Source organism: Erpetoichthys calabaricus, chromosome 1 (genome assembly GCF_900747795.2).
Source record: "Erpetoichthys calabaricus chromosome 1, fErpCal1.3, whole genome shotgun sequence".
Taxonomy (NCBI): Eukaryota; Metazoa; Chordata; class Cladistia; order Polypteriformes; family Polypteridae; genus Erpetoichthys; species Erpetoichthys calabaricus.
This window is the reverse complement of record NC_041394.2, coordinates 155,891,383-155,914,596: the sequence shown is the minus strand read 5'-3', so window position 1 is coordinate 155,914,596 and position 23,214 is coordinate 155,891,383. Positions and strand designations below refer to the sequence as shown.

At 39.2% G+C, this 23,214-nt stretch overlaps 1 protein-coding gene across 9 annotated transcripts in view; it reads left to right on the top strand.

The window, feature by feature from the left end:
* Window positions 1–23,214, top strand: part of wnk1b (WNK lysine deficient protein kinase 1b) — a 293,364-nt gene that overhangs the window by 130,339 nt on the left and 139,811 nt on the right. The gene's annotated exons all lie outside the window — the stretch shown is intronic.

The following is a 23,214-nucleotide window of genomic DNA, read 5'->3' as shown; positions in this document are numbered from 1 at the left end:
CAGGTATTACACAAGATATTTGAGTTTTTAACATGGGAGGGAAAAATACTATTCCAAAATAGTTATGTGCTGCAGTATATTTTTTACAATATGTGTCATGAAATTGTTATTAACTGGACTGTCTTTAGGTTCTTTATGCCTTTTCTTTTATAATTGATAACTCTGAAACCATTGCAGATATTTCCTTTTTTGTGATCTTTTTCTGGTAGGATAAATACTGCAATGAGCTATTGGATGTTTATGCTTGTTTATTATTTGTTTTTAAACTTTAGTTCATAGGAATTTAATTATGCTGGATCCATTTTAATTAAACTAAAAGATTTGTGCTGAATCAGTTTCATCAATGTCTTTGAGAATATGTAAGGCCTGGCCTGGCTTAAATCCCTCAATGCCTTTTCTTTTCAGAACTAAGGAGGTTTAATTTCTTTGCCTGTCAGAGCTAGACACTTAGTTCCTATGCAGTCTTGGTTGGTTTTGTTTGCACAGCTTTTTTTTTTTTGTTTTTTTAATTATAGTGTGGCGACCAGATCTTCTTTACAGAGCTCTTGTGAAATAAAAATAAACTGACAGCATCCATTTGTTTCCTTTTCTCCATATGTTGTTCTTAAATACACTCATCCTTCGTTCTTTGATAATAGATTACAAAATAGTGAATACCTGTTTTTCTTAACCCATCTATTGTAAGAGCTAGGAGTAAATGAATACTCCACCCAAAAATAATACGTTCTTTATATGCTACTTATACCATGTACTTTGTAGTGGTTAATGAGGGAAAAAAATGTATCTGGTGTTTTCATGCAGAAAGTAGAGAAAAAAGTATTTGACATAATAGAAGCCAATAGTGATCCAGTGCACAATGGTAAACAATGTGAAAAATTCCATGGAAAAAAGAAAAAAAAAATCTCACATTACTAGTGTCACATAATCCACATATCTGTTATCCAGTGGTATGCTCAAACTGTGCATTTAAAATACTTTTAAATAATTACTTCTAGAAAACTTGGCATACACATCCTAAACTGTAAACTAAAGCCATTTGGGAATGACTTTTGAATTGAAGACCCTCCTCTTCTTGTCATTTGTTGGCCAAGAGTTCTGTCTTCAGTACAAAGACTACCAAAATGCTTTTAGTTTCCTGTTTTTGATTTGTGCTGGTTATTCCAAAAGTTCTCCAAATCTGATATGAGTGTGTATAGACATCAATCTTGAATGTGCCCTGCATATTTCTGCAGAGACTTACGTGACCTTGCTGTGCTACCACACATTATTTCAGTGCAGACTGTCTGGGAATTTGTCAGCTAATAATGGCAAGAAAGAGAAACAAACTATAAAATTGTAGCTGTATCTGAGAGCGAGATGTTAAAACATGGATAAATTTGTTGATACCTTTACCTGCTCATTGAAAAAGTACTACATTCCTCCTGATTAAATGAAAAGCAATTATCCCATGTATACCTGCATGCCTTGGATATATCTTTCAGTTAAGCAAAGCAAATGTGAAAAGAGATATAGTATTGGTTATTCTGTAAAGATTTTCTCTGCATCCACATGGCAGGTCTATGTAGGGGAAGGTGGTGCGGGCTGAATGCATAAGAACTGGCAACGTAGAGCAGCGTGGATCAAAACAAACCTTAAAGGTCCCCCCAAGAACCAGGAAACCTGTAAGACCCTGTCAAATAATAATCTATATATATAATTCACTAAGCAGCCGACCATGGCACGCAAGACAGAGATCATGGGATACGCATGACAGAGCCACGCCCGCCAACTCACAGCAAGTGAGGATGTGTTTGGTGAGGTGTTGGGGGCGGGCACATGAGCAAGCAGTGCCTCGAGAGCGAGGGTGGACGTGGGAGGAGGGTTAGAGTTGGCGGGCGGGGCTCTGTCATTCGTATCCCATGGTCGGGCGACTTGGTGGATTATATATAGAAAAACAGCCGGAACCGAAAAGAACAATGAAAAGTCAACGTGGCTCAGAGGTGCATGTGGACTGTAGCAGAGACGAAAGCAACTGAGGCGGTGTTTGGTGTGAGGTGTTGCGTGCGGGCACATGAGCAGGCAGTGTGCATGCCTCGAGAGCGAGGGTGGACGCGGGAGGAGGGTTAGAGTTGGCGGGTGGGGCTCTGTCGTGCGTATCCCATGATGTGGGAGGAGGGTTAGAGTTGGCGGGCGGGGCTCTGTAGTGCGTATCCCATGACATGGGAGGAGGGTTAGAGTTGGCGGGCGGGGCTCTGTCGTGCGTATCCCATGGTCTTAGAGTTGGCAGATAGAGGCATATCTTTTTGAAACTTTGGCCCTGTGCCTTATTAATTGTCATTGCAAAGGCTAATCTAACAGGAAATTCTCTGCATGTAAAAGTAAAAGGCAAATTTGAATCTGATGGGGTCAGGAAATTGTCTGCGTGTAAAAGTAAAAGGCAGATTTGAATCTGATGGGGTCAGGGAAATCCGGGAAATAAGGACAGTTTGTAAGGTAGCAGCTGTGATAGTTTTACACTCCAGTACATTGCGATGAATGCTGGTAACAGTCAGGCAAGCAAGCCAACAAAAACACTATGCTCTTAGTATGGTATGAATCAGGTTTTTGTAGACAAAGGTTTTCCCTGTTCCTGCAGGACCATCTAAGAAGAAGCATGTTTGTTGCGGATGGGAACCGCTGTATGCATCATGTAAAACAGTTTGCGAGGGTGGACACGGTCGTGCGTATCCCATGACGCGGGAGGAGGGTGTATCCTCAAACCCACCCCATTTGGACAACTGTGTCTTTCAGGAAGTGTTCATCCATCCATAAATAATTATGTGGCATATGCTACGCTGCGGGTTGGCTAGTAACAAAATATTTATTACTATTTAAAAAGCATTTGTCTTCTTGATGGAAGGAAAAAGTTAATAAACAAAAAAAGACGTGCAAGCCGCAAGAGATGCAATTTGAAAAAACTGTGTGGCATGTCCTGTCAGTACTCCCAAGGACTGGAACTCTGTGAGCTCAATGATTTATTCTTATTTTATTATTGTACATATTGCTAAGCTGTGGCCATTTGTTGCATACATCATCAGTACAGGAAAGGTGACAGGCGAGTGACTGCTACTTCTGCAGCTACACCATTACTTCTCTCACCGCTTCTGAGGGTATCATTCTGTGGCTGGTATTGCTGCTGCAGGTACATGATAACCAAAGGGCATATGTCATTTTCCTATGACCCTCATGCTGTAAGTATGAATGGTCTCAGGTCATTTGACTGTAAATCAGCACATGACTCTATATGCTTTCAGAATGCTGCTGTGAAAGACCTCTAATGCTAGTTGTGTATCTCATGTCCAGATGTACTGTACAAGAATACTTTTGGTAAATTTCATTACTGATGAATATGTTAAAATGCACTACAGTCACACTGAATTTAAAATTACCAATATACTCAAGTGCCAGTCAGTCGTAATTTAATCACATTTTCAAAATACATTGAGCAGTGATCAATAAATACCAGCTTGTTTATCATAACTGGATAGCATGACAACTTTTTAGTTAATACACATTCTGCTGTCTTCTCATGTCCCAAAGAAGTTTGTGCTTGTTTAACTCAGTGTTGTCCCACTCGTATCCTGGTGGGCTACAGTGGCGGCAGGTTTACCTTCTTACCAATTTCAGTGACCAATTTCTGCTGTCAAGAGACTTCTTTTCAATTGCCCTGTCTTTTAACACTCAGTCCTCTTAATTGGCTCTTAAATGAGAGCCAGACAAATCTGAAATGTGAAGTGAGCCAACAGATCACCAGCTAAGATTGAAACTCCAACCAATTTCTAAATTTGAAGCTTATTCTTGCTGTTGATTAAACCTTTTATTTAGTTCCATGGTTTGTTGGTGTTCTCATTCTGCCTCACAAGACTTTTCCTAAACTGTTGATTTTCTTTTTCAAGAGCACAGTCAATATTTCGCTGACCTGAGTAGATTGTTAATACTGAGACCATCACCTCTCTTATTGCATGATATTGCATGATGGGCACAGGTTAGCTGGTAATGTGTTGGCTCATTTTGTATCTCATAATTGTTTAGCTGCTGTATTTAAAAAAAAAAAAAAAACAAAAGAAAACAAATTAAGCGGTGTGAGTTTTAAGTAGCAAGTCAATTAAAATGAAGGCAAAAGTTAGAGACCAATTTTTTGCTAATTAATTAAGACAGAGGTTAGAATAAAACCATGATGGTAGTTGGACACTCCTGAACTTCAACTGATGTCTCCATGTGGTGTCTGGTTGCATGTTTGATAGATTTGCATTTTTTAACACTAGAATTCCTGAAGCCTATGAAAAAACTCATAATCCCTTTGCGCCTCTCCAGCAGCATCTTTTGTTTTGTAAATGTGTCGATCAGCACTGGCAGTTCAGCTTGGGCAAAAAAGTTTCTCCCGGCTCAAGCCAAAGCTCCTTATCTGCGTGTGAGGTTCCTGGAGTTGTATAGGATAAATAATACAGTATATCATTATTTGAAATACATGCATTTCATGTGTGTTCCGTGTCTACAAAGATTTGGGTAAGTGTAGGATGAAATCAAATGCGAGGCAAGAAATGCTGAACACAAACCTAAAGCAGAAACTTTTTATAGTATTAATAATAATAGCAGCTTACTACTCAAAACGCAAAGCGCCCAGTTTCGAACCCGGGACCTTCAGGTTATAAGGCAGTGGTTCTTACCTCTGCACTATTGAAGAATACATATAAACTTCCTGTCGACTGTCAATGAGCCTGTTGACTGACATTTGAGCTTGGGTTTTTAACTCATTGACAGCCACATGTAAATCAATTTTTTTTCCTTTGTTTATATTCTTGAATAAAAGCACACATATTTATTTGATATATGAACTAAAGTTTCACACATTATACAGTAGACCCCAACAAATACGTGGCTCAGGGTTCGCAGACGCAGTCGTTAGCATATTTTTCCTTAGAACCTAACTAATAATTGTTAGCGGAAACCGCAAATATCCTCCGCAATTTGTTATGTTTTTTTTCGTGGCAATACTGCACTGAAGAGAGAACAGAAAGCAACCATAGAGGAAAACGCGGCTTGGGATGGTGAAAGTAGCCAATCCGAGAGCGTACTGTACTAGAATTTGAAACTGTAACTCCCAGCAGTCCCTGCAGTGGCTTCGATTGGTCTTCTGCTGAGGGTGCAGGGGCTGCTGGGGTGAAAGGATGTCAGCGTGGCTTTTAAAAAGGGGACCGGTGACCAAAAGAAAAAAAAGTTTTTTGTAATTTGTGTTTCAAGTTCCTGTCTCTCTGCCTGCCTTCTGTTGGGTTACCTGTACTTTATTCGTTTTGTCCTGGATCATTTCATGGTTGAGGTCTGGATTGTCTGCCGTCTGCCTGTGTTAATGAGTACTGTAAGTGGATTCATTGCCATCCTGCAAAGAAAGGAGCGCTCCTGAACCCGTCTTCACCATTTCAGGAACTACCGGTAGGACTACCTTTACATTTCCATTCAACATGCGGATCTCTGGACTATCTATCTTCATCTTTACATTTTACATGTTTACATTGACTAAGATGGCGCAGACTGGTGTGGCTGGCGGTCTTCTCGTCTTGCTAATCTGTTTTAACTTTGTTTTTATGTATTAGTTTATCTCAACGGCCACTGTCGTATGATCATGATTCTTTACTTAACATATTTTCTTGCTTGCTTTCCTCTCAATTTTCATCTCCTCCGTATTATGTAAACCTCTGCCTTTGTTTTATTCATCTCCTGACATTTTCACCTGGACTCCAGTGTTCACCTGTATCATTGAGCTGAATGCTTCTCGGAGACGCAAACGCACCTGCCGCCGCCATGGAAGAAGAGCCGGTATTGCTGTTAAACAACTCCGACTCAAGTCCCAGAGCTTGGATTCCCGATGCCTGCGGGTTGTCTATGATCCATCTTCTCCTGCACAGGACTCCATCCCTGGTCCATGGGCGCTGGATACTGGATTTAATTTCTCCATCTCAAGCTCTCGGGGAGTAAACGCTGCTAATCTTCGCGCGCTAACCCATGCTCGTCCTGCAGCAAGCTCTTCTACTTCTATCAAGGCTGCTCTTTTGAATGTGAAATCAGTGTCTAATAAAACTTTTATTCTGCACAACTTTATTACCTCAAATAAACTGGATTTATTTTTCATCACTGAGACCTGGATTGTAAATGGTGACTCCATGTTTTCCTGACTTGGTACCATCAGGTTATTCATTTTTAAACTCTCCTTGGCTGACTCGTTGTGGTGGGGGCATTGCCACTGTTTTTAAAAGTATGTTCTTGTGTCGGAGCCTTACAAGGGGTCCATTTAGTAGCTTCGACCGGCAACTTTTTGAAGTGTGCAGCTCCCCTTCTTTGTTGTTTGCTGTGGTTTATAGACCTCCTGTAATTAATGATATCTTCATTTCTGAGTTCTCTGATCTCCTGGCTGATATTACCTTCTCCCATGACAAAGTATTTGTTGTTGGTGATTTTAACATTCATGTTTGTTGTCAATTGAAACCTTTGGTTAATGATTTTTTATCACTATTGGACTCATTTGATTTTATCCAGCATATTAATATGCCAACTCACTCTCTCTGTCACACCCTTGAACTCATTTTTACACATGATATTTCAGTTAATAATATTGATTTATGTGATGTTTCTTTTACTGCTTACTTTTCTATAATGATGGATTTGAATATTACTATTGATGTTCCTACTGCTAGTTGTGCTCCATGCTGTTCTCGCTTTTTAAATTCTTCTATTATATCCGATTTTAAAACCATATTCTCTAGTCTTGATGTACATGTCCAATATGCTGGTATCAATGATTCTGTCTTAGAATTTAATTCTTCTTGTAAAACGGTTTTAGACTCAATTGCTCCGCTCAAGATACGCTGTAATAAGGGAAGACCTGCTCCCTGGCTAAATTAAACTACGTGACCGCTACGCTGTGCCTGTCGAACTGCGGAACAGCATTGGAAAAAAGATGGACTGATTGTTTCTAAACAGATTTTTAGGATTTCTGTTTTCAACTTCCAGATTGCAGTTAAGAAAGCTAAACATGATTTCTTCACTGATTTAGTGTCCCGTCATTCTAAGAATTCCAGGCTCTTATTTTATTCAATTAATGCGGCCATTCACCCTCATTCTGTGACCGGATTAAATAGTACTGTTCTTTCATGTGAGCAGTTTCTTTCATTCTTTGTCAGTAAAATTGATACAATCCGCTGTGGTATTGTTCCAACTGGCTATGAACTTCCTACTGTTAATCATGGCATTGTCTTGGAGTCTTTTGATCTTGTCTCACTTTCACAGTTAAAAAGTACTATTGACACCCTTAAATCTACTCTCAGCCCTCTTGATATTGTACCATCATGCCTCTTAGTGGAAGCCTTTGATGTTTTGGGTCCATCTTTACTAGCCATTATCAATGGTTCTATTAGTGAGGGGGTTGTGCCCTCTTTCTTTAAACATGCTGCGGTGCGTCCATGTCTAAAAAAGGCAGAATTGATCCTGAAGTTTTAGCCAATTTTCGAGCCCGATTTCCGAATTGCCATTTCTGGCTAAAATATTTGAAAGAATTATTTATAATCAATTGGTTGATCACCTTAACTCCAATAATTTATTTGAGATCTACCAATCTGGCTTTAGTCGTTATCATGGTGTTGAGATGGCCTTCCTGAAAGTATTCAATGACATCTCTATTATTACTGACTCTGGTGGCGCTGCAGTCCTTGTCCTCCTTGACCTGTCTACTGCCTTTGACACTATTGACCATGAGATATTGCTGTTGCGGCTTAAACATCTTGTTGGGCTTAAAGGGGCTGCTCTTAACTGATTCAGTTCATATCCAATTGGTAGACACTTTTCAGTGACTTTAAATTCTTCCTTTTCGTCTACTACTCCTCTTACATGTGGTGTTCCTCAGGGATCCATTTTTGGTCCTATTTTATTCTCTATATACTTTCACCCTTTTGGAGCTATTTTTAGGAAATTTAACATTTCTTTTCACTGCAATGCTGATGATACACGGGTTTATATTCCCGTCTACAACTCTGCAGTGAATCAACTACACAATTGTCTTTTTGAACTAAGATCTTGGATGGCTAATAATTTTCTTGATCTGAATCAAAATAAAACGGAGGTGCTTATAGTGGGTCCATCAGCTAAAGCCCAAATTGGTCTTGAACTTCTCGGCTCTTTCTCTGTCTTTTCCAAACCTCAACTCCACAATCTTGGTGTTTTTTTTGACAGTAACCTCTCTTTTTGAGAAACAGATTAATTCAGTAGTTAAGAGTTGCTTTTTCCAGCTTCGTCTTTTAGGTAAGGTCAAGCCTTTTTTTATCTTCTAGGGATCTTGAGAAAGCTACTCATGATTTTATCTTTTCATGTCTTGATTACTGCAACTCACTGTATTCTGGGATTAGCAAATTCCTGATACGCAGGTTACAGTTGGTCCAGAATGCTGCCGCTCGCTTTCTGGTTGGGGCAAGAAAGTCTGATTCTGTTTCTCCAATACTAGCTTCTTTACACTGGCTGTTGGTCAGTTTTCAAATAGATTTTAAAATCTTGTTGCTAGTTTATAAATCTTTACATGGGCTTGCTCCTGTCTATTTATCTGAATTGTGTGCTTTACACCAGTCATCTAGAGTGCTTAGATCTTCTGGTCAGTTGTCTCTTGTTGTCCCTCGTACCAAGTGTAAAAATATGTGGGACAGGGCTCTTTACCTCATTACATAAAGGAGTCGTCTGCAATTGAACTGTTCAAAACAAGATTAACGACTCATTTCTATTCACTTGCTTTCCGTGACCTTCAGTAATACCGATGGTTTCCTCATTCCTATTATGTAATCTTACTTATATTTATTATTTATTTATGTTCGTTTATTTTATTTCTATTTATTTTAATTGAATGTTTTTTTTCTTCTTTTATTGTAAAGCACTTTGGCCACATCATTCCTATGTTGTTTTAAATGTGCTATATAAATAAATTGACATTGGCATTTACATTTCATCCGTTGCCGTTTTTCATGGACTTTACTGTGTGTGTTTTGTTGGTGCTTTGTTGTAATAAATCACCGTCTTCTTGACAGTGTGAATCTTAGCGCCATTGGACTGCTACAGCTTTATTCATATCTACTTGCTGCTGATTGACTGCTGCCCTCTGACGCATCTCCAGCTGAGTGTTTTCGCGTTTTCCGTTTTGTTGTTCTTAATCCTTAAACCACCGCAACCGGCTATAGTCGTTTCCCAGTGCCATTTGCCAGCACGTAGGAGCTGATTATATTCGGCGACGTACATTCATTGAACGCCGCAACAGGCTATTGTCGGTTCCCAGTGCAATTTACCAGCACACCGGAGCTGATCAGTCAGTGCCGTACAGTCGTTGAGCAGCCAGCTCATGACTACTGCTGGCCTCTGAAGCACTGAGCCACTGCACTAGACTAGCTTGCCAGCATCAGCATTTACCTCTATGTGCTTGCGTGCAGCCAGTTCAAGCTCAGTTGGCCCAGTGATTTACTGAATTTTATCAGTGATGTCAGTTGCACCTTGTACATATTGTTCCAGTAGTTTTTTAAATAGTTTTTACAGTCCATTGGCAGTGTGTGAAATGATCAGTGTTGCAGTAATTGTGATGCTCTTTGTATGAAAAAAAGTGTTCCATTAAAATTTCACTTTTTCTTTGTGAATTGTGATGTTTACTTGAAAAGTGCAGCAAAAAAGTATTTGGCATCCAGGGATGCATTAACCCCCAAGTATGTGGCAGTTTAAGTGTTAAAGTCCCAAGATGCCGTCGAAATGCCCTACACCTTCTAAGGCTTCTGGCAATGAAAATGTGCTTGCATGAATTACAGTACATATAGTGGTAACTTCGGTATTTCATTCTAGCACTGCGAGTGACATATCAGTACAGTACTATACAGTATACGGGTTTACCTTTACATTCTTTTTTTAGGTAATGTATTAAGCTGAGGTTGAAATTAAATTAGTGTTTTGGGGGCATATTTAGGGTTTAAATGATAAAAATAGGCATTTTTTTTTAACCACATCCATAAGCCGGTTTTTCACAATTCGCAGGTGCTCTAGGAACATAACCCCCGGGAATTTCGAAGGTGTACTGTACACTTCACGTCATTATTTAGTATAACATGGAAAATTTTTCTGCTTTAGGTATGAGTTCAGCATTTCTTGCCTGGCATTTTCTCAGATCTTTGTAGACATGGAATACACATGAAATGCATGTATTCCAAATAACGATATACTGTATTATTTACTCTATACAACTCCAGGAACCTCACACACACATAAGGAGCCTTGGCTTAAGCTGGGAGAACTTTTTGCCCGAGCTGAGCGCCGTCAAGGCAGGGGGGATGGCACAGCAAGCTGCTTGTGCTGATCCGATGCATTTACAAAACAAAAGACGCTGATGGAGAGGTGCGAAGGGATTTAAGGTGAGCCTGGATCAAGAGTTTTTTCATAGGCTTCACGAATTCTAGTGTTAAAGGACTAAATTCATGTGTCAGTACCCAAGTTCTTTTTTTTAATCTAAATTACATTTTTTATCATTTTTAGTTTGTGCACAAGCATGTTTGTGGAAACATAACTTTCAGCCAGGACTTATTAACCTTTAAGTTTTGGATGTCACATGGATGGCATTTATAAGGTCCAAGTTTAATATTGTGTGTGTAGTACAAAGTATTTTTAAGTTGCATGTCTCTCAGAACAGTTGGCAAAAGTACAATATAAATAAGTATATGTACAGTACCTGTCGAAAGTTTAGAACACCCCTATTTTTACAGTTTTTACTGAAATGTAAGCATTTCAAGGCCAGTGAATAAACTGAAATGATACAAAACTAAGCAGTAAACTGCCAGAGGTTAAAAACAAAGCTCAGGTTACCAAAAACAGAAAAATACTTATACAAAAGACTTTTTCAAGGATTCAGCAATGGGTTAGCAATTTACTGCTTTTTTTCAGCAATGGAAGTTAATTAAGCTTTTAAAGCTGTTATAAACAATTCTTTCAGGTGTCCCTATTTTTGTTGCATACTTTAAACCCTCTGTGTGAAAGCAGTGTTGCAACAGACTGTGAGACTACACCATCTGAAGAATTGTTTTGACAATATTGTACTGTATATTGCTATCATAATGTTGAGAAAAAGGCAATTAACAGAGGAGATGGACACCCCATTATAACCTTTAAAAGTGTTGGTCGTTCTTTTAGAGAAATTGCTAAGAAAGGCAAGGTGTCAGTGAGCACAGTTTCCAACACCTGCAGAAGGAATTTGGAAACTAGTGAAAACTCAGGAACTGGTCTGGCAGACACAAAGCCACAGCAGATTCTGGGAGTCTAGAAAATCATATCCTTACATTGAGAAAAATAGTACCAGGAATTTGTGATAAAAATGATTATTTCCTGACCCATTTTTTTGTTACAAACATGTGTCGGAAACACAGAAGGCACGTTTTCTTATATCAAAACTTTTGTTGATTTATCAGTACATTTTTAGGCTTTTACTTTCTATCATTTTTTTTTTTAATGTAAAGAAAACGCTTAACTTTAGAACACATTTTTGCTTAGTAAATGTGTTTTTGCCATGTTTGTAAAAAAAAAAAAATAACTGACTTGACAAATACTAAACTTCTCCTTTAACACTAGAATTACCAGAGCCTACGAAAAAACTCGTAGATCCGTCCCACCTTAAATCGCTTCGCACCTCTCCATCAGCATCTTTTGTCCTGTAAATGTGTTGATAAGCAGCAAGCAGCCTACTATCACATCCCCCCACCGCCACACAGTTTTCTCAGCTAAAGTCTGTTTACCTGCGTGTTAGTTGCTTAGAGTTGTATAGAGTGAGAAGTCAAGCAAAATGACACATTTTATAAATACTGTATCGTTATTTGGAACACATACATTTCATGTGTTCCATGTGTACAGCAATCTATGTAAACACATCGTTAAAACAAACGTTTTTCATGTTTTAGTAATAGTTGACAAAATGTAGACATGAAGTGTATAATGTGTGAAGCCTGAATTCCAAATATCAAATAAACACTTTCACAAAAGGTATAAATATAACAGAACAAGTGCGGTTCTTTTCAAGAATATAACTGCAGAAAAAGAACCCTTGTTAGGGTGAGACATTGACACGCATTTGCTATGACTGCTTTGGTGGCGCAGCGGTATCAGCTGTTGACTGGTAATCAAAACTTCACGGGTTCAAACCCGGATGAATCTGTTTTGAGAAGTGAGCTGCTCTTATTCTTTCAATCTTAGAATAAAAACATACATTTGATTTCAATCTGTAACAGCCGGTGTAAATTTATGATACTTGTAAAGGTCTATGAGTTTTTTCATAGGCTTTGGTAATTCTAGTGTTAATATAATCCAGCCCTGTTCCAGTAGCATCAGGCGAAGGGCAGGATCCAATCTTGAATGGGATGCCAGCCTATCACAGAGTGCATGCATGCATGCATTGTTGCAGACAGCAGTTGTTAAATTTTGAAGACATAAAGCAAAAAATTTGGTGTAAAACACACATACACATACAGCTTTCTTATGCATGTACCTTCACCTAGTTAACTGAGGTATTGTAAAATGTTTTCCCTTAAAGTTTAAATTATACTCTTTGTGCATGTCCATAAGCACACACTTGCCCCATTAATTTTTTTTTAGCCTGCTAAACTAAGGTGTTGCATATATTATGGGGGTAGGGGGGGAGAGAAAAAGCTAATCCCACATCAAGTGATCTAATGCTAGCTTTTTTGTTGTACTATTTGTCATGAACGGAAGTAGTGCAGCTTCATTGCTGGCTAGGTGTGTTCTGGATAGTCACATGGACAGATAACTTTTTTGGAAAGACAGCATTACAATTTATTAATCTTTATTCATTTCCATGGCTGAATGGATATCTCAGAGTTATGTTTAACCATTTCTAAGGTTGTCTAAATAGAAATTGCGTGGGCTTATTTTATGCCTGTTATGTTCTGATTTAAAGATATAAATTCCTGTCATTGTAAGTTGGTGCCACATTCTCCTCGTTGTTTATAAAACCTAAGTTGATTTTGTGTGTTTTGAGTAAGCAGTATCTAACTTTGTCTTTTGGTTAGCCTTCTGGCTTTATTGAAAGATTTGCTTTCATCAAAGTGTCATAGCCATGTTCACACTTTGATGATGACAAGTTACACACTGTTCCTGTGCTGGAGAAATGTCTGAACGTGGCTATGCCAAGCTGTACTAAACCTTTAGTTTTTTTTATCTGCCTTCAACTCAAGCCACCTAGTCGATGGGCAAAAACAGATAAATTAGTCAAAGGTAAAGTTTCAGTAGGTGTAAAATGAATATGTTAGAAGAGGATGAAATATAACACACCTACCCCATTACCCCAATGCTGATGCAAATATTTATAGTGACCTTCTTTATCTTAACTATGAAGTATACATACAAAACCTTGTATATGTTACTGCTAAAGTGCAGAAATCAGTTATTCTACAGATTATCCAGGTAATGTGCAGATTAACTAGGGTGATCCGTTAAAATGCCGAAAATTGTTTCATTTCTCAAGTTACCTAGATAATCTGCACATTACCTACTAGGCACTCGTTAAAGTGAAAATAAGATCTTTGCTGGAACAACAGCAATGTTTCTGTACGCTTAAATTAACATAATGTTATTTATTTTTCGATATCTAAAGAATCAAGTTAATACAATCAAACAATCAACAAATTAGTTGATAGAATCAATCATCAATCAATTAAAAAACTATAATACAAAGAATCAAACGGTTTAAAATATTACAATTAAGGAAATGAATTTGCAAAACATATGATAAAATTATGCTTACTTATTAGTAAAATCTAAAGATTGGTGACATTTTGAATTACATAGCAATTGGTTTTTGCGACAAGCACACCTATTTGTGGTACATTTAGATTTGCAGTCACATTTTCGAAACCCTGCCCAGTACCAAGGGATTGTTTTATTGCTGTTTGACGTAAAGATATTTCTACAGCAGGGACATCTTCTTTCGTTAAAAATCTCTCTTTGCAAACACTGAATTCAGATTTTTCATACAATTGTTTTAAAATACCCGTTTTAGTACCAAGTTTATAAAAGCCATCCTCTGTTTTACTAAGAACCACAGCTAAAATCGAGCGGGCATCAGTTTTTGCTCTGTCTACTTCGGGTACTTTAATTCTCACAGTGACACCTTCATCGACATTTGGGTGCTTTGCATTAGAAACTACTAACATTTTCTTTGCTTGCTTTTCTATAACCCTTTCTTGGTTCGCTGTATTTTCTGATCCATATTCTTTTTACAGATGTTGCACAATACATTCTTACCGTACCCTTCCTCTTTAGGATCTATTTCACCACAAATTACTTGAACAAACATATCACATGATTTACACTTGTGAGCACCTGATGCTGCTTTTGAGCAAACAATACAGACCATGTCTTATATAGACCTCTTTATAGGCTCTGTACGAAACTGTGATGGCGATTCTGCTGAAGTTGAGGGTAACTCAGTGATGACTTCTTCAACATGCAGAGGTGATTCCTTGAAGGTGCAGGGTAACTGAATATTCTTCATAACTATCCTCAATCAATATACTATCGATAAATTCTTGTATTTCTGTAGGTGATTCTGTAGAAGCAGGGGATAACGGAATGTCCTCTTGAGTAAGATTTGACTGTGATCCCATAATCACAGTCTCTTGTGAATCTTCTAATTTTTCAAGGTCTTCTTCAGTATTTATCGAATGTAATACACTTTGTGGTGTAATAGAAGAAGACAATCCCACTTTTGCGGGACAACCGAACATGGCTCCGTATGGACTTCTTTTAATTGCAGAATGATAGCCATGATTCTTCATGAATTGTACAAATTGTATGCCCTCACTCCACTTGTTAGTTTGGTTATCAGCCATCCAAGTACTGAGCATGTTTTCAATGTCTTGATTCGCTCGTTCTACACTTCCTTGACTTTGGCTGTGTCTAGGTTTGCCATTAACCATTTTGATTTCTGGCCACAACTGTGTTACACATTCTAAGATTTTATTACAAAATTCGCGTCCGTTATCAAATGCAAAATACTTGGAGCGCCAAAAAGGAGAAAAATATCAAGCAAGTTATAGGCTACTTCATCCGCCCGTTTTGATGTGAGCGGCTTCAATACAACAAATTTTGTTAAGTGGTCTTGGTATACGAGAAGAAACTTAAACTTTACATCTGTTTGAGATTGGTAATCGATGAGATCCACCTGGCATCTGCTATTGAAATGCGATGAAATAATCGGCTTTACAACAATCACTTTTTTCGCACTTTTTTGTTTTTGTTGACAAGGTTCGCATAAATCCAAAAACATTTTTATTTGGGCTTGGGTTATGTTTTTATAAAGTGTATTTAATTGCTTGATCATTCTGTCTCTTCCACCGTGGCCAATTGACAAATGAGTAGAATACAATATGTCAAACAATTCTTTGGCATGGACAAACTTTTTCACACTTTCTCGCGCATCTGACAACGGCTCAATGAGTTTTTCACAGCCTTGTACAGTCAACACATCATACCTTTGAATTATTCGATAACCTCGAGATGATTCTTTCTTCTTGGAAACTTTTATTCGCTTTACATCTTCAATTATGGAATCATACTTTCGTTTTGTCATTAAAACACTATTATATTTTGAATCTTTGCTAAAGAGGTTTGCGAAGAATCTTTTCTTCATTTTACTCACCAATTCGTTGCTTGCTTGCATACTAGGAGTTAAATTTATCTGCTTTAAAAAAAATCACGACACAAATTCACGTGCTAACAGGCAGAAACAAATTTGAAAACAGAATTAGCTATGCTACGCACTGGCAGCCGACGCAAATTATGAGAAAAAAAACAACCGGCGACGACAAGACACTGGTGAAACCAAACTAAAAGTGGAGGGAGAGGGGGAAGGAGTAGGGAAAGGAAATGAGAGAAACAAACTTTTGAACTTTAACGATACGGAAGCCGTTAATGTGAACATTACCTAGGTAAAATGCGGAAAACTCTTGATTCCGCACGTTAACGGAGCAAATCAGTTAATCTGCAGATTAGCTAGGTAATGTGCACATTAACGGCTTTCGAGCTTTAGCAGTAACATATACATACAAAACTAAAAGCATCTATATACGCACACAGTCCAATATGAAAATACATTATCTTCAAAGATTAAGAAAAGAATGGAAGACAGGAAAGTCCCCAATGATGAAATGACAGAAAAACACAGTTAAAATGGGATTACTCCGAAATATGAACCAAAACACACTCACTGGTGAGTCATGATAGCAGTCTGACAGCTGTGGGTAGTGGATGATGAAAAGTCCAATAATCTTACTGCTGTGTGTAACTGGATGAAAAATGATGATCTGTTGTTCCTTTCAATGAAATAATAGCAGTGTTTGTTATGATAGATCTGCTTTTTTTTTAAATTACTCCTTTTCTCCCTTTCCTCGTGTTATGTGTATTCCTATATTTTAATATATGGAACCCAGAACTATCAGGAAACCCCCAAAAAGGTCAAGTGCAGTGATTGGTAACATCCTTGTAAATGAAGAGGGGAGACTGTTCTTTGTATATTTCATACAAGAAAAAGGTCAGACAAACACACATAAATATTGAACAGGCATAATTGACATTTTATGTAGCCCCACTACAGACCCCACCCCCATTTGTAAACAAGGGAGGCTCGTAGTACAATTTGACGTTGGCCACATGTATTATGTCAGTTTTGGTGTCTGTTTCTGTCCCCTTTTGAATAAGATGATCAACTGATTCTGTGCATTTAATGGCTTCTGCTGGTCCTTCCCATGTAGGCACTAGTCAGGCTGAGGATTTATGTCCAACATCAGAGAGGTGTTGGACTCTAGCCCAGATTAAGTCTCCCGCCACTAAGTACTCCTCTGTACTATAGGCATTGTAATACTTAAACAAACTTGTCTGGATGTTGAAACCCCCAACCTCTTCTGAATTCTGTCTTAACTGTTTCAAGTTATGTATGGTCTGGTATCAGGAAGATCCTGAGGAATGGCTTCATTAGTCCAAGATGTGTACTGAATGGGCTGTCATGATAATGAGCCAAGAACTCTGCAACCTATACTTCAGGGACCACCAATTGTAATTTGGTCCCTCTAAGGGTTGTTGGAACTGATCTATGCAAATTTCCTTGAAGGTCAACAAAATGCATGTGGGCTAGCTTTGGGCAAGTCATCCCCTTCCTAAGCTTATGGCACATGGGACTGATGAATTGTGCATGTGCTATGTCTACCATGTCCAGAGACAAGTTAGGAAATGGACCCCAAGCAGCTGCCAGGCAAACCAGCCCTACAGTTGATCGTCCCCAAAATAAGGCATCTGGGACAATGTTGCCATGCCCTTCTGGTATAAGACTTTAAATGAGAAACCTTGTAGGCCTGGTGTCTCCATGGTTAGCCAGGAGGATGTCTTCAGGTGATTGAACACCCAGGTCAGAACATTATGGTCCATGTACACCTCAAAATCAACTCCTTCCAGGAAATGGTGCCATTTCTCCACTGCCCACACAACCACCAAGTACTCTTTCTCTGAGGTAGAATAGTTGAGTTCAGTGACACACAAAGCCTGAGATGCATAGGCTGTAACCTGTTCCTCATTATTCTTTTTTTGGGTTATCATGGTGCAGAGTCCCACATTGCTGGTGTCTGGCTGCACCTGAAAGGGGAGCAGTGAGTCTAGTTGTGCCAAGATAGGCAACAATGATAATGCCACCTTGCGTTAGTTAGTTGCTGCATCTTGGCATTTGGCAATCTATTCCCAGGGAATATCTTTTCTCTTCAGATGATTAAGAGGGACTGTGATGTCTGCCAGACTAGGGATGAATTTTTGTTACCAACTCACTAATCCAAGAAATCGCTGCAGTTCCTTTAGGTCAGTGGGTAAGGAGTACTCCGGGATAGCCTTAACTTTCTCAGGATCTGTGTGCACTTCTTGGGCATACACCACATGCCCCAAAAAGATGATCTAGGGTTGAAAGAAGTGACACCTATGTTCAATGTCAGGTGTGCAAGCTGCAGCCTCTGGAAGACTTCTTCAAGGTCCTGGAGGTGCTTTTCTATAGAAGGAGAGAAGATGATAACATGGTCAATATAGACAAAGCAGATTTGTTCCAACAACCCCTTTAGGATTGGTTCCATTATCCTCTAAAAACTGTCTCCAGCATTTTCTTTAAACCAAAAGACATGACACTGAAATGGAACATACCTTCTGGGGTTTTCAGTATTGTCTTCTGCTTGCTCCTCTCTTCCATTAGTACCTGCCAATAGCCAATGCGGAGACCCAATGTGGAGAAATGCTCCATACAGTGACTTCAGAATGTCGTGTACCGGGGGCATTGGGTACGCATCCTAATGAGTCTTGCTGTTCAGACCCCAATAGTCCACGTAGAAACTGTAGGACCCATCATCATTTTTCTCCACGACCATAGGCACAGCACAGGATAAAGAAGAGGGTTCCAGTATGCCCTCGGCAAGCATTTTGTTCTCATTTTCTTTAATAATAACCCTCTTTTGAGGTGAGGCCCAGTATGCATGACGCCGAATGGGGGCCTCATTGCTGGTAGATGTAACATGAATGAACCCTTGAGCCCAACCCAATTTTTTGGTTCGTATATCTGGCCATCGGCATAACAAAGGCCTCACCTCAGCTGGTTGTAATCACCAATTTTCTCTAGCCAAGTCTTCGCCAGCGGCCTCTTCAGCAGCATAGAACCCAAGATATTCCTTAAAAAAAAAAAAAAAAATTTCATTACATTTATATAGCACTTTTCTCAGTACTCAAAGCGCTATCCACACAGGGAGGAACCGGGAAGCGAACCCACAATCTTCCAGTGTCTCCTTACTGCAAAGCAGCAGCACTACCACTGTTTATGTAGATCCCCCTGGTCCTTCTATAGAAGCTTGTGAACCCCATCCCCCAGGCAATGAATATTTCCTCGATTAGATCTATATTGTCATCCCTATACTGGTTAGGGAATCTAACCTGAGGAGCAATGGGATGGACAGGTGCTGGTCCTACAGGACTAATTTGTCAGTCTTCCAGCATTGTATATGAATGCTTAATTCCATAGGGACTCTGCCATTGTCTGTGTGCTTCCTCCTGTCAGCCATGTACATTAAACATGACTAACTAGGCTGATGTTAATTCTGTTAATTGCTGGACCATCTCCTGCCATATGCTGTTCAAGTGAGAGTATAATAACTACCCGTATCAATTACCACTTTCATATCCCAACTCCTCACTTGCACAGGGATCACCTAGAGGGGAGCCTTAGTTTATATGACTGAGTGGTCTGCTTCAGTCTGGTGAGCTTTGGCTTGGAGCATATTTGTGTACTGGATTTCTTTTTTTAGTGGCCTGTGTTTTAGCCCAGTAAACCTTGGATTCTACCCACCCTCACCAAGGACCTCATGTATAACGCCGTGCGTAGAATTCACACTATAACATGGCATACAGACAAAAGCGGAGATGTGGTTACGCACAAACAAATCCAGATGCATAAATCTGTGCGAACGCCAACTTCCACGTTCTTCCGCTACATAAATCCCGGTCAGCATGAAAAGTAGCGCACGTGCACACACTTGCTGTCCCACCCCAACTCCTCCCAGAATTATGCCTCTTTGAATATGCAAATCAATATAAATAGTCCTTAAGCTCGGCCTTCTGTGAAAAGGCAATTGCAAAAGCACGGGGGAAAATAGAAGAATTTCAGCGAATACCAAGTGGAGGCAAGGAAAAACTTACTATTCGTTGGTTTAAACAACAAAAGGAAGTTGATCGAGTGACACAGAATGTCGAAGAAACTCGAAAGTTCAAGTTCACAAAGTCACACAGTGCCCAAAATAAATAAAAAAAAAAGAAGCAATCAGATATCACAGTCGCCGTGAAAAGGCGAGTTGTAGCCCACCGTCTGAGTGTCATATGAAAGCTTATTAGGGTATAGAGAAAAAAAAATAGGCACACAGTGGGGGAAAAAAAACAAAATGTCAACTTTAAACTTGAAAATGTGCTCTATGCGCACTACCTGCTTCTTAAACAGGCTTTCTCTTCCTCTGACAGGACACAGAATCCATTACATTCGTAATATTACATCTCTCTGAATAAGTAAAATACTGAGATGTATACATGATATCCTTTTCATGATGATAGGAGTTAAAGCATGTTATTAAACATGGGAACGCGGTGGCGCAGTGATAGTAACGAGCAAGATGCTTGCTGCGCCATGCACAACCTTCGATGAAAGCAGTGATAGTAACGAGCAAGATGCTTGCTGCGCCATGCACAACCTTTGATGAAATAATTTATTGCAGCAGTACTGTCTCTTTCAAACTTACTAACCCCCGATTATCTATATAATGTAATAAACATTTTGCTGCATTTCATCTTAAAAATGATATAGTCATCATATGTAAATATGCGCTTTATAAAGTGCTGCAGGTTGTGCAATATTATAACTGTGTCACAAGTTTACAGTCATGTAATTGTACTTGTAAGTACAAACAATTCTATAAGGAGCACTTGATGGATTGATTGAGTGCGTTTATAGTTCATGGGATGAAATTGTTTCTGAACCGCGAGGTCCGTACAGGAAAGGCTCTGAAGCGTTTGTCGGATGAGAGCAGTTCAAATAGCGAATGACTGAGGCAGCATGTGCTTGATTCTGTATACTGATAATTTTCTTTTCCGATCAGCTGCTCCGAGTGGTGCAGTGAGAGTAACAACGCCAAAGCAGCTATGGTATTTGGAATAGTTTTGGCCATTCCGTGGACCATTATATTGTTACAGGTTAGTTACAATCGGATGCCTTAAACTAATAAACAATATGCGGTTAATTTCAGTGTATTTATAAAGCCCTGTTAGGGATGTGGATCTAAAAAAGAAAGGGAAACTACACTGGAACAGTAGCACTGCTTTGATGCTGGGTGTCGCCAGTTTGCTGTACCAAGCAGAGAACTTGCGTACGCCAGGGTTGGGCTTACCGTGAAAATGTGTGTGGCTTTACGGCAAGTTTAGGTTTTATACATTGTGATTTGAGTGTGGAAACGGGCTTAGGCAACATTTTTGTGCATACACACCGTTTATACATGAGGCCCCAGGTCCTCCACAGACCTCACCACACCCCTGACCCCACTAGCCAAGTGAGGGTTGCAGGAATTAGTGCATAGTTTCGTTCTCTGTCATGGCTGTCTGCCACTTTAGGCTCAAAGCCTGATAGACAAAAAAACATAGACCTTTATGGGTTGTGAAGGCTCTTGAACCATGGACCAGAGCTTTTCTTCAAGCTCCAGTTCATAGTCTTCAGGGAGGAAGGCAGGTAGAAATGGCTTATGGATGGAGCTCCACTTTCTGATGTCCTTTTTACAGACCTGCCACCAGTTCTTCGCAGGCCCTTGGAGGGACACGCTGATAAGCCCTAAAACCTTTTCATCAGTTAAAGGCAAGACAGCCAGATACTTTATCAGTTGAATATTTGGCCCCCAACCTTGGGAAGGCCACGTGATGGCTGAAAGGAAGTTTAAATGTGTAAGTGCCCTGATAATGATCTTTGAAACCCCCCACACCCCTCTTACCAAACCAACATGGTGACACTACGCTATTTCTCTTACCGGTAATTTCAGCTCTTCATCCACATATTCTTTTAGCGTTCATGTGAGATACTGCTGTCTGCCACTGACGTTATACAGTAATTTATGGCCTCAATTTGTTCAAAGCGCGCCATCCATAAAGGTCGATTACTGTCATGGCATTCGTCCTCCAATCCTTGAGATTTGTTGCGACAAAGTGACTGCAGCACACTAGACACTTATTGTTTGCTTTTGAAATCTCCACATTTGTGTTTTTTTGTTTTTTGTTTTTTTTTTTGTTTACCCCCAGTCAACAATTGCAATGCAATAGTAGCATTTTTGGTAAATTCTTTAGGTTAAGTCATTAACTCGCTAGAAACTGAAAGCTTATTACAAGTTGTAAATGAGAAATAAGCAAAATAAATATTTATCATCAAAGATTTCTTGTCAAAAACAATTATTTTACCAGCAACTAATGCACAAAAGACAGATGTCTGTAAGGTACAGAGAAAAGAATGTCATGGGATATTATGCAGCAAAGTTAGATGTTTTTATTTACATTATTTGTCAAAGATATACAGTCCCCTCCAAAAGTACTGGAACAGCAAGGCCAATTAATTTACATTTAAATATATTAAACCACATAGAACATAGCACATTTTGTATCAAACCACCCAGTTTTTGAAGTGAGCAAAAGTATTAGAACATGACGAGCGACATTGGTTTCTTATTACCCAGGTGTGTCATATAAGATTGAATGGTTAATTATGAAGTAACCCTGGATATCTACTCAGTTTAAGCTTTTGCTTTCACCTGTGAAGACTGCATTTGTAGTAAAGAAAGAAAGACCAGATAGATGTCTATGGGAGAAAAGCATGCAATTCTGAAGCTGAGAAAAGGGGGAAAATCCATCAGAGGTATTTCAAAAACTTTGGGCACAGCCAGTACCACAATTTGTAATGTCCTGAAAAAGAAGGAAACCACTGGTGTGCTGAGCAACAGGCATCAAACCAGTTGTCCAAGGAAAACAACAACAACAACTACTGATGAAAGACAAATGGTGAGAGCAGTAAAGAAAATCCCTGAAACAACAGTCTGTAACATCATGAACAGCCTCTAAAGAGCAGGGGTGGAAATATCACACTCCACTGTTCAAAGGAGACTTAGATAACAACAATATAGAGGCCATACTGGCAGATGCAAACCACTCAGCAGCAGTAATTATCGGAAAGCCAGATTGGAATTTGCATAAAAGTACAGAGATCAGCCACAACAGTTCTGGAACAAAGTTTTATGGACTGATGAGACAGACACTACCAAAGTATGGTGAAAGAAGGAATCTGCTCATGATTCTAAACATCCAATCTCATCTGGGAAGCATGGTGAAGGTTGTGTCATGGCTTGGACTTGCATGGCTGCCTCTGGAACAGCCTCGATCATTTTTATTGATGATGCAATTCATAATGGTAGAAGTGGAATGAACTTAGAAAAAAAATGAAAGTATGAAGAAACGGCTTGTGCTGTACTTGCAGTTGTGTTCAGATACATAAATGTGTCCCAACTACTAGTAAGCTAACAAGCGTTACATCAGTTGCTA